Below are 15,712 nucleotides of genomic sequence, written 5' to 3'. Positions count from 1 at the left end.
GTCTGATTTTCTGTGTGAATTTCTTCTGATTTAGTGATGATCTGAGAGAGTAAAGAGAGAAAGTGGTTTTCAGGCGTGCTCGTGACTCAACAGCAGAGCATAGGATTGACCCACTGGAAGATTGAGTATTTTTAAAGCCACAGCAGCCGAACTGAGGGCAAGGCCACAATGCTTTAAAACACCGGCTCTTGTTCTTGGAGTTCTCTTCTACTCTCACCTCCCCTCTCCCCGTCTCTCCGCGAGCGTCCCCCGGGTGTCTCCGGATGGACGTCCCCGGTCAGGGATTACGGAACCTCGATCCGGAATATTACTGAGAAGGATTTGTGAGTATCAGCTTCGGAATTGGACACCACGTAGATTTTCCTGTCTTCTTCTTCTTTATTCGCTTGGTTTGCATATCGGAGATGAGTTTTATGTGTCGGAATGCATTTGGATAATGAGGCAGGGGGTTCTAGAGGCTGTGACCACTTCATAATATCCGTGGAAACTTAATCTTGTTATTCGGTTAGACGGTCTCCAACGTTCTTCATTCTAATGACCAAATCTGTGCATGTTGTCTATTACAAAATATTAAAGCCAGTGGACACTATTGGTAATTGTCAAAGACTAGCCTTCACAGTTGGTGTATCTCAACATATGCATAAAATAACAAACCTGTGAAAATTTTAGCTAAATCGGTCGTCGTAGTTGCGAGATATAAATGAAAGAAAAAAACACCCTTGTCACACGAAGTTGTGTGCTTTCTGATGCTTGATTTCGAGACCTCAAATTCTAAACTTGAGGTATGGAAATCAAATTCGTGGAAAATTACTTTTTTTCTCGAAAACTACGTCACTTCAGAGGGAGCTGTTTCTCACAATGTTTTATACTATATTACCAATAGTGTCCACTGCCTTTAAGCCACCACCGTAAAGTATGAATTTCTTGGTAACATTTCATGACAGAGCACGGTTCGTTAGAGCCATATTTCGTAGTTTTTGAATGGGCGAATTGGAAGGTAACTGGCAGCCATCCCTTTCACACTTGATGGTTCCTTCAATGGTGTGGAACCTCCTTCCTTAAACCGTCAAGTGAGCGTTTGGTATAACGCTAACTCAATTTTTTTCTGTTTTCTCCGAAATGCAAAGCCATGGGTGTTTAGTAAATTTATTATTATTATTAGTAAATACAATTGCTCAAAAGTGCACATTAAGTAAGGTACAGGAAAAAGTCTTGACAGTGTGTGTACTTTATGTATTTAAAGACAACAGCTCTGGTCTTGCCTCGCCATCCATCTGCATGAACTCGGTTCGAATTCCACTGGAGGCACTATGTGTATTGGGTTTTCAGTATTTACCTGACTGTGTTGGTTTCCCGTAGTGGAATAATTCCTCCCACATCTAAAACTGAAATTTCTTTAGTTTATCCTCTCTTCTCGTCTGGCTGTAATGAGAGCGTTGAGAATTAGTTTTATATCAAAACCCGAATCCAAATCTGCAGCGCCACCAACGTTTGTCATGTCACGGAGGTAACCCTCAGTTCATTATACCAGTTCCTGGTTTGCGTCAGCAACAATTCCGGTTGATAAATTGCTGTGACCTGTTATTTTTTTGTCTGCAATGATGACCCAAAGGGGGGTGTACCCAAAATGAAAAAAATATGTCAATCATGATAAACTGTTTTGGAATCGTATAATGATTCTCGGCGCTGGTGGAATTATACAGAGGAATAAATGAATAATTACCACAACTTATGATAAAAAAATGGATTCATGAAAAAAACAAAAACAAAACCAACACACACACACACACACACGCAACATTGGGCTTCATAATGTTATAGCTACGACGTATAATCATGTTAAACCAGCAAGGAACAGTGGCACAATCCAAGGGAGGAAATACCTTTGGTAACTACTAAAAAAACTACCCCAAAACATTAGTTTTTTCAAAAAGTTATCAAACCACATTTTGATGGAAAAGTTGACATTATATACAAAACTATATGACGTACATCCTGCCGCCAGCAGAAATGTCTCTTTCAATAATGCAGAAACATCTGTGAAAAAAATTGAATAAAACATTTTAGACAAAACTTTGCAACTATATATGCGGCTGTATCCCCTTAAGCATGCCAGTATGAACCATGTATCCGTATATTGCGTTTTGTTCGTGTATAATTAATGCTGGATTGCGTGACTAGGATGGTTATATCTAGTCCGAGGAAAGAATCACTTCACGGGGCTTCGGGCAGTAATTACCTGCCGTCTCCACAACGATCATCCCCCTTCCCTCAACCCCCTCAAGTCCATCTCTGGAACAAGCCATGCGAGGAAGATTTTTGTTCTTCTTCAAAAAACCGCATCCTATCAATATTCATTTTTGATCTAATTCAGGGGTGAACTTTGCGGAATTGATACGGACAGTTATATTCAAAACATTCCATGCACTGACGTCATTGATTTATAATGTGTAGTGGACTAATAATTGACCTGTAGCAACGTTTAGGGGTCGGTTATAGTTGCAGTGTTGTGTTATTTCAATAAAAGTTCATCAAAAATGACATTTAATACATATTCAATTGTTGATAAGAATTTAAACACATGTCTAGACATAAGTTTTGTACCAATTACGGGAGAATTGGTTACGAGAGAATAGTGAAAAACCGATAAATTCTGCATTGCATCGATGCCAAAGTAAAAATAAATTAAACGCTCACTGAGCGATAAACTCCAAACACGATGTTAGAATATTTATATCAAATAGTATGACATATTTCAAGGAATGTTTTCCACTATTATTAGACCGTGTAAGTTTTATGTAAATCTGTGATCTTCACGGTTTTTGTTTCTCACTCATTCTGTAGCGTTATAGTGTGTTTTTAAACTCTACATAACCATTTGAGCAGGTGTCAAAATGAAAGCACGTTTATCTAATGTTTAAAAAGTTGGTACATTTACAGAGCTGTTTTTCTCAGTGTAAAATAAACATTGAGTTTTTTTTAACTTTTATACTTTCAGCTTCAAACGACTGACACTCACCGCATAAATGAGATCATTTTATATACAAGACGGACCTCAGGTATAACCGGACAGCCGTCTCAGATGAACCAGGTAACTCTATTGTTTTTCTCGCCTTTGAACTTCCCGCCCTTTCACGCAGCGGCATTGTCCCATGTCAAGTCACGGTTGACAATTCATGAAATGCTTTCCATTTTAGTTTAAGATCGTTATCAATTAGAGGTAAGTGGAGAGCAATTTTGATTGGGATCGCAACAGTGTCATGTCGAGTTAGTCTGCTCTGGAGTACATTAAACATTCAATCTCTTCGGACGGGATCCAAAGTAGTTCTCGTAACTCACTGTCACCAACAGTTGAACAAACTATGCATGTTTGTATGGCGTGTTGTGGCCGAGCGGTTAAGAGCATCGGGGTCAAGCTCTGTTCTTTCTGAATAGCAGAGTGTGGGTTCGACTCCCAGTCATTGTCCTTAAGCAAGGCACGTTGCCATTACATCCTTCAGGTGGGACGTAATGACGTTGGTCCTGTGTCTTGTGTAACGCACGTACACAGGCCCATTGCACTTAGTATTGAAAGAGAAGGGGTTCGCCCCGGTGTTCGGCATATTGCGCCACAGTACCTTGTAAACCATTCATAATTCAAACGATAGTTCCACGTACCTTGCAGGGAAATACTGAATGTGCGCTTATAAACAACAATAATATTATTATTATTATTAAGCGGCTCGTCAATGTTGTGTTAAAACACCCTTCTTGCACAGCCATTATGCATAAATATTACAAACCTGTGAAAATGTTGAGCTCAACTGGTCATCGAACTAGAAAATATTGAAAGACAAAACACCCTTGCTGTACAAATGTGTGTGCCCAATAAAAGGCTTCAGGCCTGAACTCTTTTAGTATTTGAGTGAGAAATGTCCCCTTTCTATAAACAACTACTTTACTTCAGAGGGAGCCGTTTCTCACAATGTTTTATACACTAAACAGCTCTCCATTGCTTGATATCGAGTAAGTTTTTATGCTAAAAATTAATTTGTTTTGAGTAATTACCGATAGTGTTCACTGCCTTGAATGTAGTCCGGACCTACAATCGGGCTGTACACAGTCATGTACAGGTTAAGAACTACATTTTAGGTAATGCGCTTCATTTCGAGGCCGCGCAGCCGTTTCTCTATTAATAGAACATTTTTCCTGTAAACCTATTCATCTTTCATGTAGGTTTTATTATGTAGCTGTAATGATCATTTCCGTTGCAGGCAGGTGGTCTGGTGTATAATATAGACTGCTCTTAAAAAGATTCAATCCACGTTCATTCAATAGAAATAAATGGGCCTAAAAGGCTGTCGCAAATGAATCATTTTTTATTGATTCCTGGAATGACCTATGGTCATAGGTGTCAGTAGTTGATATGCGACTTGTCTTTTTTTAACTCGCTTGATTATCTACACGTTTAGAACCTCAACTGCATGTCGAATTTTCTTTAAACGTCGCGACCTCCTAGTCTATGACATTTCACAGAATGGCCGTTTGGTGTGTGTGGGTGTAAAGGTGGGGTCATACTTGAGTCATGAACAGGGCCCATTGATAAAGCTGCTGAGAACACAAAAAATGCTTAGCGTGACATTTTCGCCTTCAACAGGATTACCAACCAAATTTCCACGTGATTTTCAGGATAAGCAAACAACAGCTGAATACAACTAACAAGCAGTAGTATGCAACAAATGGAAATTTGGTTAATAATTCTGTTTTAATCATGAAAGAAATTTCATGCTAAGCCAATTGTTGTGCCTAGCAGCTCTAGAAATTGGGTCCAGGTCGACACCACTGCAGCTAGTGGTGTATTACATCGAAACAGCTTTGTATGTGATTTTTGTACATGTCGGGATTGATTCCTTTCCTATGCCTCGTGCAGATTAAGGAGGGATTAAGGAAGGCGCCATCTTGTTTTGATGTGTTTCGTGTTTATTAGAAAAAACGCTGTATACTTGGTTTCATCAAGCGCTAAATGCACTTGACGCTATTGGTAATGACTCAAAATAATTGTAAGCAAAAAAAAAAAAAAAAAACTTGAACGAGCAATGGAGAGCTTGTGTAACAACGGCTCGGCATTCAAAAGTTATTGTGGCCATATTTTCGGGGAAAATGAACACACTCTACGTCAATTTGTAGAAACAAGTAGGCCAGTTTGTTTTTGCTCTCTAGTTTTTGGATTTGTTTTTCAGCAATTTACTCGTACGGTTGTTTTCTACACAAAATCAAATCGAGCGCGTCCTCGATTTGTTAAACCAACCACATCCCTTCAGTTTGAAGTCCCCTTTTGAGTGTTTACCCTAGCTCAGCCTACACATGAGTTGACACCTTCGCCTACTGGTTTACTGTGTAACCCCAATCCGATTACCTCTACCTCATAATAAAAAAAACCTTCCCTAATCTAAACCCAGAGCGTCCTTGTTTCCCCACACGTAAGCACCTCCACAGGGCAAGCCGATACTTCGAGAAGACCAAGAATAGACAGGAATTAAATCTTCCATGTGATTGAACGATCCTAAATTGACGTATACCTTTAATGCGAATTACCCAAGCTGTGCGAGCAACTCCACCCGGAGCAAAATTGCATCGATTTGGTTGTTTCCAAAGCAAGACGGACACAATTTTGTGTCTTCTTCTTTATCTCCTTTATTCCGTTCTTGTCTCTGTCTTTAATAGAGCGAACAGCAAATTTGGGGTGGGGGTCGTTTGATTGGAGATAGACTGGAGGTTGTGACGTCATCCTGAGAAAATCAGGTGGCTTCGTTTATTGTCAATTTGAGCTGGGCTTCAATCTGGGAGAGTCAATTTGCCTGCCGGACAAAGCGGAACTAAACATTCTGGTTGAACATATTGTAAGGCCTCTCTATGCCGTTGGCGAGAGCTTCGTATACAAAAGGATGAATTCGTTATTTTTACAGCGATAGTATTCTCCCTGTCGCGATAAGTCAGGAGATGCTACAAGAACAAGCGCCAATTTAATAGAGCTGCTTTGAGCACAAACAAATTATGCTTACCAGAATAAGGTTACCAACCAAACTATCATGTCACGTGTACAAGTTGTGGCTGGTACCCTGCTAATTTCTGCTTAATAAAGATTTGTTAAGCAACTTAGTTTTCGTTTCCTGCAGGAGAATAAACTAATCCGGATACTAGGTGACACTCGGGGACATTGGGGGGAGGGGGGGGGCATTCGGGGAGGCATTGTCGCCGAACTACCCCGATTGAGATAAACCTATGGCGTGTGGTGGCCGACACAATTCGTACTGAAAGTTCTGATTGCCTTAGTCATTGGAATGTAGGTTCTTTTCCCGGTCATGACAATTTTGCCCTTGAGCAACACACTTAACCATAAATTGCTTCCCTTATTCTCCGGTGCACACCTGCAAGGATTGAGATGGTGTTCTGTTGGGTAATTCCATATGGTATGCTCGTCGGGGACATGAGAAAGTGTATGGATTGTTGAAGTTGAAGTTGTTTCTCATGGACATGGAATTGTGTTGTGAAGTGCCTTGAGCTATACTTTAGAGCTAACTAATATTGTAATTTACATGATTGATTTTGCATAGAGTGTTACTGTGTAGATACCATTGATTTTATTCGATATCTCTCTTTGTGTTCGTCCATTATTTCTTTATGGACTGTCAATTTTTTTTAATTTTTTTTTTTAACTTCGGAACTCAATCTTTGTATGCATCCCTTCGTATAGAATGAACTTTCCTGTGGAGTTCGGATTGCTCCCCAAATCCCGTTGTGACTTTACCCAAACCATTCAGGCTTCAATTTTATACGGAGTACAAGAAGTGACGTATAAGTTTTAATCTCTTACCGAGAGAATTTTTTTTTCAAAAGATTTAGAAATATCCACATTGAATAAACAGCACTACGACAGTAGCAGTTTTGGAGTGCAGGGGAAAAATGCAACCCGTCATGCCGACGTGTGTGTGGCTGCATGTATATGAGTACACCCATAGGCAAGTACGTACAACTCTTGTCAGCAACAATTAAACCGAGTCAGGTTGATAATTTTATTCGCAGCAGACCATTCTACGTTCTCCTTAATACTCCTTTACAGAGAATCATATTCCTTTATGTACGTGGGGGGGGGGGAGATACGTTCCAACACGATCAATACATCAAGCGTATTGTCAGTTGAATATAATCAGACAGAATGTCAATTCGTCATCTTTCCAACAGGCTAATCATGGACAGCATTTGAGCATCTTTTCCCCCTCTCTCCCCTGCAAGTTTTTCCTTTGCTCTTTCATTTTATTTTTCTTTCGCCGTTTACCGTGTGCTGAGATTCCTTTTTTGCACAGCCGGAAGAAATTTGACATTTTTTGAAGCACTCGGGAGGGTTTGATTTTTTTTTTGGTCAGGCTCCCGGAATAAGTAAAGGGTTTTAAAGCCATTGGACATTTTCGGTAAACAGTTTTGTCAAAATGCCCAAACTTCATGTATCACAACTTTATATAAAGTAACAAATCTGTGAAATTAAGGCTCAATCGGTCATCGGAGTCGGGAGAAAATAACGGGAAAACCCACCTTTCCGCACGTTTCGCCGTGTCATGACATGTGTTTATAATAAATCCGTAGTTCTCGATATCGAGAATTGATTGTTCTAATGTTTTTTTCAAAGGGTAAAGCATTTCATGGAATAATATTTCAAGAGAAGTCTTTACCATTACCTTCTGTAAACGCTGTAAGTTATTTGTAAATCTGTGAACTTTTGTTTTCTGTTCCGAAAGTGTCCAATGGCTTTAAAGGCACTTGACACCTTTGATAATTGTCAGAGCCGTCATTGGGAGAGTTTCTCTTGTAATTGCCAAATACAAGTCTTCTCACTTGGTGTAGCTCAACACATGCACAAAATAACAAACCTGTGAAAATTTGAACTCAATTGGTCATCGGAGTTGCGAGAGAAAAATGGAAGAAGAAAAACTGTTGTCGCACTAGTTGTGTGCTTGCAGATTCCTTGAATTCTCTTATTCCATTCAAATATTTTAGTGAGAATTTTTCTCTTTCTCAAAAAAACTATATGTTACTTCAGAGGGAGCCGTTATTCGCAATGTTTTATACCACTAACAGCTCTCCGTTGCTCGTTACCAAGTACCTTTTTATGCTAAAAACTATTTGAGTAATTACCAATAGTAATTGGTAAAAGAACCTTTAAACCGAGCGGGCTCAGAGCTCCTGTGATATACGGACAGTCACCACGGTGTTATAATAGGCTGCTGCGGTTTGCTGACTCGTTGATATTACTACCCATGTAATTAATGAAACAAACTCACACTGCATTGTATCGCACACAGGTGTTTAATTAGTTTTTAATGACACCGTTAGGGCTTGTAATTAGACGAAATTATTGGGAATGAAGTATTTCGAGTTTGATTCATTGTGCTACGATGCTTCACATCTCTCTCTCTCTCTCTCTCTCTCTCTCTCTCTCTCTCTCTCTCTCTCTCTCTCTCTCTCTCTCTCTCTCTCTCTCTCTCTCTCTCTCTCTCTCTCTCTCTCTCTCTCTCTCTCTCTCTCTCTCTCTCTCTCTCTCTCTCTCTCTCTCTCTCTCTCTCTCTCTCTCTCTCTCTCTCTCTCTCTCTCTCTCTCTCTCTCTCTCTCTCTCTCTCTCTCACACAATTATGTTTTTTGTTTTATGACCTTTATTATTTAAAGGAAGTGGCCACTGTTGGTAATTACTCAAAATAATTATTAGCATAAAACCTTACTTGGTAATGAGTAATGGGGAGAGGCTGATAGTATAAAACATGAGAAACGGCTCCCTCTGAAGTGACGTAGTTTTCGAGAAAGAAGTAATTTTCCGCGAATTTGATTTCGAGACCTCAGATTTAGAATTTGAGGTAAGCATCTGAAAGCACACAACTTCATGTGACAAGGGTGTTTTTCTTTCAATATTGTCTCGCAACTCCGATGACCAATTGAGCTCAAATTTTCACAGGTTTCTTATTTTATGCATATGTTGAGATGCACAAAGTGAGAAGGCTGGTCTTTGACAATTACTATTTGTGTTCGGGGTCTTTAATACAAAATATGCTCTTATGCGTTAAATTTGATTGATTATACTTTCTCTTTCGATACAGAAAAAAAAAAAAAATACAAGTTCACAGACTTACAAATAATTTACAGGGTTTACAGAAGGTAATGGTGAAATCCTTATCTTGAAATATTATTCCATGAAATGCTTTACTTTTTGAGAAAACATTAAAACAATAACAATTCTCGATAGCGAGAATTACGGATTTATTTTAAATACATGTCATGACACGGCGAAACGTGGGGAATCAAGGGTGGGTTTTCCCGTTACTTTCTCCCGACTCCGATGACCGATTGAGCCTAAATTTTCACAGGTTTGTTATTTTATATATAAGGTGAGCCTTGCACAAAATTGTTTACCGAAAGTGTCCAATGGCTTTAAAGGGTTTGAAGTACCTTTTGTAGATCAACTTTTTGGCCATGACATGAATCCCTACTAACTGTGAATGAAGATGTTTGTAATATTAATTACCTGTAATAGTCGTGCAGATTTTGAGAACAAAAAGTGAAAACCATAAAGCGATGTTTTCAGGAGAGTCGCGTAAATACTAGTACATACTAGAATAATTGCTGTCTTCTGATTTGAGACGAAATTTATATTCATGACATTGTTTTACTCATTTCCCAACAATGTATACAGCACCCCAACAATAAATATCTGTAGGGAAGTTTTCTACAGACATTATCTTTAAACCGTTTGAGTTTATCTAATGTGTTAATTTTGTTTTGTGTCTTATTGCGATTTTGGCATATATCGTGAATAATTACGTGAATATTTTTACGTAAATATTGCGTTTGGTCACAAATCGCAAATATTCACGTGAATATTGACGTGAATATTAATTGCGATTTTGGGCAAAATCCATGAATATTGACGTCAATATTCACATAAATATATTATGTTCAATGTTCCTTCAGGGCCACCATACCAAACCCTTTCACGCGACTAATAAACAAATCGGATGACATGTTCATCATGTTTGATGTACAGAGTGCTTTAAAATGACTACAAAGGATTGGAATGAGTTTACTTAACGGAAGAAAAATCCAAACGATGCCTCATCGCTTAATAAAACAATTTTCCAAAAAGGTAGTCATACTTGCTGTAAATGGATGCATCAGCGGCTGTCGTTTTGTCATTATCATCATTTTAGTCGTCTACCCACCTGTCACTTTACAGCGGCAAGGTGCAATCACTAGAATGAGTTATAGTTCAAGGAACCGATCAGAGAAAACCAGTGTAGCTAATTTCGAAAGAAATGTCACTTAATACCTACTGCCTGCAAATCGGCCGAGACTACTATACCCTCGCTCAGTAGATCAAGGGGACTTCAAGTATTTTATAACAGTTGTCACAAAGAAATTGCGTTGATTTAAAAACTCGACAAAATGAATGTACCCACAAACCGACTTTCATTAATATTATTTACATGCTTTTTGAAATGTGTAACTTGGTAGCTAGCATGTGGAGCTGTTGATAGTATACAGACTTGTGAGAAACGGCTCCCTCTGAAGTCACGTAGTTTTTTGAGAAAGAGGTAATTTCTCACTCCTATATTAGGCATCTGAAAGACAAAAGAAAACAAGTAATTTGATGTTATTTGTCTGTCATTATTCTCTTGCAAATTCAATTACCAATTGAGTCTAAATGTTCACAGATTTGTTATTTTAAGCGTACGTTAGGATACGAGTGAGAAGACTGGTCTTTTGACAGTATTACCAAACGTATCCAGTTCCTTATAATATAATGTCTCCAATTCAGAAAACATACACGGATGAAGAAAGTTACCTCAACTCCCAGCACTACCTACTACCCTTTGAGAGCGTGTCAACTTGTTTGCGGGGGATTGAATCTTGATCCAGAATTTATTTAATTAAATAACACGAATCGATGTATTATGTATGTGTGCGGACTTCTTGAAATAATGTGTTTTATCCTGCCTTCAGTATTACACGAATTTCATACTCAAAAGAGAAGCTTGGATGTATTTTTAAGTAAATGAAATTCGTGAGGCCGTGATGAGGGAGAGGAAACTTAAATGGTGATGAAAGTGGGGGGGGGGGGGTAGTAAATTGTATAAATGCAGTTTTTCCGTAGTTTGGTCATTTAAAGCAAAGTCCCAACTGACTCTCTGAATCATGATCGACTGACAATGCGCAGCAAGATCACACGACCTTTAATTCCGAGAAGTGAGTGATGCCATGGTAACCATCTACTAACATCATCGTTACCATGGAGTCAGATTGAGTGTGATTGGTCAAGTCGCCCAAAGGTTGACTGTGAAGGCAATGCCTCTATGGTGCAATCACGACGGCCATATACTGTGGCATGAATCAACATCATCTACACTTGCATTATGGCACTTGTGAAGGGAAAAAGACACCTGCAACGCAAATGATGGCCAACGTGTAGTCCGTGACAGAGGCAAAGAGCGACACTCTGATGTATTGGGTATTGCTTCATTCTAACACTGTAGCCACTGCTGCTAAAAACGCCCAATGCTCGATGACGATATCCTGGAAAAGGGTACAGTGCCATGGCAACCATCATCGTTACCATGGCAATGACGGCACGGCTGTAGGCCCTTTTTCCCCAGTCAGGTATCGATGTATAAGAGTACTTCTGTGTGATGAGGTCTACAGTCCCGGTAGCTTGGAGTTGCCACGTGCCATGTGCTCTTGGAGTGACCTACGCTAGCGAGGGGGGAAGGGATGAGCGAACGGAGGGTATAAGAGCTCTCAGATGACGTTCCAAGAGTGTAACAATGTGACGTACACTTGTGTATGCCAAACACTCAACACTCTCTACACCCGTATACGAACACCTTAAAGGGACAGTACATCATCGCCTTTGGAAACGAGTACCCATCGTATAGCTTTCAATTTAAAACGCCAACATGTGGAAGTTGCATCTGTATTATTAAGTGATCAAGTTTAATTGCACACAACGAGAAACTGTTCAAGTTTTGCTAATGGATTTCATGCACGTTGGGCGTTTATTTTGACGGGGGAGAATACGGCGTTCTTGTGTAACACTGTTGGAGCCCGGCTGTGGATGATTTGATGACTGTGATAATGAAGGTGATGATTTTGATTGCTCTAATCAAATAAAGCAACTGGTGGTTTACAGATGCTGTTCTTCCGAGTTGTTAATACATCTAGATGGAAATATTTTTCGGGAGGTAGTGATATGATCGGTGAGTTTTTCAGATACAAAAAACATAATTACTGAAACTTTTATCTGTTTTATCCTCTGTGGACTAAATTACACGAATTTAAAAACAGTAACTGTTGAAATTTGTCCAATCTTCGGAATGTCTTTAGGATGTTTTGAGTACCTTCCGCATGTCTTAAAGGGCACTGGACACCTTTGGTCTATCGTCAAAGACTAGTCTCAATTCCAAAGACTAGTCTCAATTGGTGTATCCAAACACATGCATCAAATAACAAATCTGAATCAGTTGGTCACCGAAGTTGCAAGAGAATAATGGAACAAAAATAGTTGTATAATGTGTGCGCTTTCAGATGCCCAAAAGGGGCCTCGGGTCTGAAGTCTTGTAATATTTGATTTAGAAATGACACCTTTCTCAAAAACTACGCTAGATTAGAGGGAGCCGTTTCTCTCAATGTTTTATACTACAAAAGCTCTCAATTGCACGTTAATACTAAGTAAGTTTTTATTCTACGATTATTTTGAGTAATTACCAATACATGTCTAGTGCCTTTAAGTACGTAAATGTAAACATGATCAACCTGCTGTTTTAATGACAATGTATCAATCTAATCAGTTATATTACTTAACATATACAAGTTAGTGATTTGTGTACTTTTGGTTGTATAGTTCTCGTTTAGGGGTCTATTAAGCCTACGTCTTTTTTCACTGAAGAACTTATCATTATGTCTTTTTCCAGTGTAGGACTTATCAGTATGTCTTTTTCCATACATCATTTTGCCATTTTAAAATTCGATATCAGTACAGTCTTTTGAGATCGATAGAGCTGTGTACTTAAAGGACAGTCTGTCCACTGAACTCTTGCACTTCATGGATACATAAAAACCGTAAAAAGTTCACCCGGATTCGTGGCAACATAAAACCGGTTTCTTGCTTGGTCTGATAACAAACCGTCTCCCGGTTGCAACAAAAAAACGTGAGACAAAAAAATAATCTTCGCTTTGCCTTGATATGTCTGTATTCGAGAAAGATTTACGCACACACGCCACCCAAAAGACAAATACACCCGCCACTACTGGCTAAGTCAGGTCCATTAGCCGGGCGTATTGTGATTGGCAGACTTACCGGGAAATGGCGGGAAAAGGGGAAACGAGAATTTTTTTGCGCGGGAACTTGGGAGGAAATGGAACTAATCGTCGGGAGGGAACTGAGTGCGGGGTTGTGCGTATAACTTGGGTAAGACCTTTGACGGCTGCTTATACAATGATATTAGTTATTAAACCCTGGTCTTATGTTACCGTCTGAATGAAACATAGAGTAAGTCTTCGGGTTTCCGATGTTAGTTCGAGTGCGTGGGTTGGTTTTCTGTGGAGCAGGAAATGTCGCCTGGGTTGTGGGGTGGTGAGGCTTCTTTGAAAGGGTAATGCTGTGCTGTTTAGGGAGTGGGGTGCGGATGAAAGTAGGGAGGAAGCCGGAGGCAGATGCATAGAATTCTTTAGGACAATGGTGATATATCTTGGGATGTAGGTGCACAAAAATGGTCATCAGACGAAAGGTTAATATTTGTTTTATTTCTCAGGTTTCGCCCGAGGCGTGGATCGCATTACATTGTACTCGATGTATTTTATTGAACAACCCGCTTTAGTTTAAGACATTGCTATGTAAACCCACTCAGTCCCCGCAGATATAATTATAATTTAAGCTCCACATAGGGACTTACCATTAGTCTTTTTGAGGTATGGCGATCACCATAAGACTACAACCAAAGTCCAAAACAAAAACCAAACAGTGTAGTTATATCGCGTCCACCATTATTTCAAAATGGCTTACTGCAGAATGTGTGGTTGTCCTGAGATGTTCACCATCGGATGTCCTACTATTGGGAGAAACAAGTTCACAATTAAATGTATAGCAACATGCAAAAATAAGACTTGTCAATATTGATCTGTGTCATGTCAGTTCTCATTACAACTGATATAGCTTTCCTTGTGAATAATTTTGGCGATAAAGGCTCCATGACCTTTTTTCTTTTTTTCTTTTTTCAAATTCCACATTGTTGCATGACTATGATGCTGACCTGACGTTAACGTAAGCAAACACTTGGGTGCACATATTTATTTTAATAATAAAAGTAATTAATAAATAAGTAGGTCGACCAGAGGTATGTGTTTATTCATATCACTAGCCCGTTGGTCTAGGGAAAGTGACGTCATCATCACTGACAAAATGACGAGTCTCGTTGTCGGAAGTCAAACGTGACCGACATCTGCAATCGATATACTCGAGTTAGGCCTGAACGAACCCACAATTTGTATATACAACTTATTGTGTGTTCGTTCAGGTCACGAAACCCACAATACATGATATTCACCAACCTTTTTTGCCAGCACGCAAAAGTAATCGAGACTTTATCAAAATGGCGGAACTGTAAATTTGGCACAAGCTGTTTTACGTGTATACAAAATTGACACCAACTGCTCAGTGGGGCAATTTTTCATGGCTAAATGTTTTCTGTGTGTCAAGGTTTGTGCTAAATGTTAGGGTTTTATTTTATTTATCTATTTTTGTTAATTTTTTTTTTGTGTGGGGGGGGGGGGTTCACGAAATAATTACAACTTTGAGTACACAGGCTTGTCGTTTTAAACTCTATTTTATACAACGCGTTGGTTTGTTCGTTTGTTTATTTGTTTAGTTTGTTTGTTTGCTTGTTTTTTTATGGGGGCGGGTTTCTCGAAAGAATTACAACTTGGAGTACACAGGCTTGTCGTTTTCAATTCTATTTATACATTGCGTTTGTGTGTAGTCTATCAGCAGGGCTCCTTGTAAATTATTGCTTCAATCCTAGAGGTATAAATTACACTACTCTGAAACCGTGCTGCTGCACATTGATTGATAAGTCTATCTCACAGTGGAGTATATTGAATAAAAGACGCGTATAAACTGGAATTATTATAAACTTAATCCCAATCCGGACAGCTTCAACCAAGTGTGTCAAAGTACGACCGTATTTGCGTTAATTAAATATGATCACTAAAAGAATCGTTTCTCTGTTACGTCTACATCATGACGTGGGTTGTTGTTAGTTATGACTTGACAAGCTTGCAGTGGAGTGACTCGGCTGCACGGATGGACGCGCAACACGATGATGCTCTCCTGATAAACCTTACTCCCATCATCCAACGGACACTTCATCCTGAGTTTATGTTCATGGCCGAAAGTGTGCAGTTCGTCTTGAGCGTGATGTCACTGTCTGCAATGCAATGACCATCTCAACTTGCTTCTAATTTACGGCCGGTATGATCAGCTGTATTTGAGGCTGTCGCACGCCAACGCAATACAGGATCCGTGCTGTTTTCTATTGTGAGCATTACTGTAGTCTGAAAGGTCTTCACTTTCAAATCGGAGCTGTGGGTGAAGCCAACGTGTGCGGTTGGTGTCTCTTTCACTCGCGCCAATAGATGACAA

General features: G+C 39.4%; 1 protein-coding gene across 2 annotated transcripts in view; it reads left to right on the top strand.

The window, feature by feature from the left end:
• Positions 1-287: 287 nt before the first annotated feature.
• LOC117297530 (serine/arginine repetitive matrix protein 1-like) overlaps positions 288-15,712 on the top strand; it is a 71,385-nt gene continuing 55,960 nt past the window's right edge. Inside the window, exons 1-2 of one of the 2 annotated variants that reach the window (XM_033780617.1) lie at positions 288-323; positions 2,999-3,091. The gene's annotated coding sequence lies outside the window, so the exon portion shown is untranslated. Of the gene's footprint in view, positions 324-2,998; positions 3,092-11,737; positions 12,273-15,712 lie in introns of those variants that run through there. The other variant, XM_033780618.1, reaches the window with a different exon arrangement.

The sequence above is a fragment of the Asterias rubens genome, chromosome 12 (genome assembly GCF_902459465.1).
Source record: "Asterias rubens chromosome 12, eAstRub1.3, whole genome shotgun sequence".
Taxonomy (NCBI): Eukaryota; Metazoa; Echinodermata; class Asteroidea; order Forcipulatida; family Asteriidae; genus Asterias; species Asterias rubens.
Note: the sequence above shows the minus strand (reverse complement) of the source record. Positions and strands in the feature narration are given on the sequence as shown.